This window comes from Dendronephthya gigantea, unplaced genomic scaffold (assembly GCF_004324835.1).
Source record: "Dendronephthya gigantea isolate DGI-Jeju-01 unplaced genomic scaffold, DenGig_1.0 000821F, whole genome shotgun sequence".
In the NCBI taxonomy this organism is placed as follows: Eukaryota; Metazoa; Cnidaria; class Anthozoa; order Malacalcyonacea; family Nephtheidae; genus Dendronephthya; species Dendronephthya gigantea.
In genome coordinates, this window is record NW_021163831.1 from 17,748 (window position 1) to 20,517 (window position 2,770).

Consider the following 2,770-nt stretch of genomic DNA (forward strand, 5'->3'; position numbering starts at 1 on the left):
TGACAAAATGACTTACATTCAGGTTACTTTATTTACGTTTTAACCGTTTTTGACAAAATTCTTTCCAGGTCTGTAATTTACTTTGAGCTGTATTTGTTATTTCTTTTGCCTCAGTTTTTAGGCAGAAGAAAAGTTCCATCAAAGTGGAGTCGTTTTTTAAAACAAATTTGGAAAATACAGTTGAATGATATATTGTTAAGACAGTATTTCGTTTGTCCTGTGTAAAGAATGTGAGATATGACAGTAAATGACAAATTTTTCGTCTCAGTGATGACGAACATATCACATCAATGTCAGAATTCAGCGTCTATAAAGAAACTCCTCGGATTAAAGTGAGTTATGTTGTTAATAAAATTTTTCTAAGAGTCTATCCTTTTTCTCATTTTAAAATCGTTTTGACACTGTCAAATTTAGGATCCTGTTCAAAGAACGCTGTGTTTCTTAGAAAGGTGTCTTTTGGAAAGAATCCCGCGACGTACAATATCGTCACCCTTCATCCCCTTAGCTCATTAAGTCATGCGACATTCCATGTCAGTTCCAGTAATTGTTCATGTCTGACCTTGAAAAAAAACACTCCAAACACTCCAAACACTCCATGTCTTCTGACCTGGATTCACGTTTACTGCTTTTATGTCCTTTTTATTTCACGTTTCCATTTTGAACATGTCCAATTGCAAAAAAGTATCCAGCCGAGTTAAAATTTTTATTTTTGTAGTTACTTTCCAGAATTTACCGTATATACCGTATAGAATATTATAGTTTTCAAACTTCTTTTGCTGTCAGATATTTTCAAAATTTGCTATCGAAACCATCCTCAGTTGTTGGGGCGGAATACACAAGCGGTCGGCTGAGAAATTACTCGTCTCCTGACAGGTAGTGTAAGAAAGCAAATTTTGTATGAAGCTATAAAAAATATTTCTTGTTTTGAATGTTTGTATTTCACTCAATCTGGGATACATTATTGGCTGGTTTGCTAGACGGTGTTAGAGCCAGTTGAAACGGAGATGTTTGCGTAAAAACGACCCCAACGAAGAAAAGTACTGTACGCTTATTCATAGATGATTGAGCGAAAATTATGGTCAAAATTTTCCTGATGAAAATCTTGTACTGCTATGATTACCCTAAATACGATCCCTCATTTCATTCTCCTGCTGACGTATGTGATCTCATATAACACACCAACAATTACACTTCTCGTCAGGTATCAGGCAATAGCATTATTCCTATTAGCCAGTTCAATACATTACATACAGCAAAAAGAGAATTGTTTTTTTAAGATGATATATTTTTCAAGGTTATCGTTGGGGTCCATTGTATAATGTTGTTGACGAAGAAGTAGAAAGCAGTAATTTAAATTCCTTGCTGCGTCTCCAGGTGAAATATTTCTCTTTTTATTTCACTTTAAATTTTTGAAATATCTCCAAAAGCTTATATTGTCTTATGACTGGTTCCTTGCAGGAAATTTAACCGAGGCTGTGTACAGATTTAACTGCAATATTTCCTACTGCGGTCTACTTCATGCAGTCACCCAAGACGTAAGTTGACAACTTCTTATCTTGTACTTTTCTGCAGACAAAATCCTGTGTAGAGAATATTATTGCCTTTTTATTGAGTTTTAATGTTCTGTCAAAATCTGGATTAAGGCTGTTTTCCACTCACGTGTTTTTTATACGCACGTACACGCACGTAAAAATCTAAATCCTTGTTCATGCTACCTTTGAAAGGACTAAGTGAATAAATCGACCTACAATCATGTGCAAAAATTATTGGGACACGGTCATGACACCTAGTATCTACCCCCTCTCCCCCAAAACAATGTTGTTTCTATGATACCAAGCCATTTGATTTGCCGAAAATATCACTCTCAACATTGTCAATGGGGGAAGGGGGGATAGTAAATAGTTTAACAAAATTCGTGACATAATAGTTGTCAAAATGAAAAAAAATGTGATTAAGATACGTAAAGTTTCATAATTTTTGCACATGATTGTAGATGCACGTTAATTAATAAAAATTTAAAAGCATTTAAATTCTCCGTATGTGTACATGCGTATAAAAAACGCGTAAGTAGAAAGCAGCCTTTAGTGTAAACTAAGCGATTGCTAGGCTGCATAGTTACGCCAAATGAAAACATTTGCCCATTTCGGCTTCTAATTGAAAACATTTAGCAGGGTTTAAAACGTCTGCAAACAACACGGTACATTTAAACTGGTTTATCCAGTATAGGCAAAGAGTATGGTTTTAATAAAAATACCCTAACCTGCTACTGTTCTGTACACAAATGTAGACAAAACACTAATAGTACTCCCTAAAAACCACCGTAACTCCAGCCTAGTCCCAGGCCTCTCATTGCGCGTGTTTTATATTTCCGTCACGTCACCGAATGAAACGCGCACGAGAGGCCTAACACAAAATTTTTCTAATCTTAACGGCCCATTTAATGTTGTGAACTTGAAATTAGAATTGTTTTTAAAGTAAATGTTTGCAATTTACAACAGTAACCGTTATAAAGGAAGCGAGAATAATTTAAATGGGTGGATAGAAGTTTATTATAATCATAAACATGTACGTACGGACTCGAGTTTTCTTGATAGTCGATAGCGTTGACGGCGAACGACATTGAAACGTTTGTATGAATATTTCGACTCCTGGCAGTATAATTAATATCCTGTAGCTTATTTCAAGCAAATATTTGACTAACGACGTCGAACAAGGCCAGTTAACCGCGTCGTAGATCGTAAACTGACCTCAATACAGAAAATGGGGAAAA

The 2,770-nt window shown here is 35.4% G+C and overlaps 1 long non-coding RNA gene across 1 annotated transcript; it reads left to right on the forward strand.

Annotated features, from left to right (window-relative positions):
- Positions 1-1,100: 1,100 nt before the first annotated feature.
- On the forward strand, positions 1,101-1,498 carry LOC114544505. Its single transcript, XR_003690448.1, has 3 exons — positions 1,101-1,201; positions 1,295-1,374; positions 1,459-1,498. It is a non-coding gene; the product is annotated as an uncharacterized LOC114544505 (long non-coding RNA).
- Positions 1,499-2,770: the final 1,272 nt, after the last annotated feature.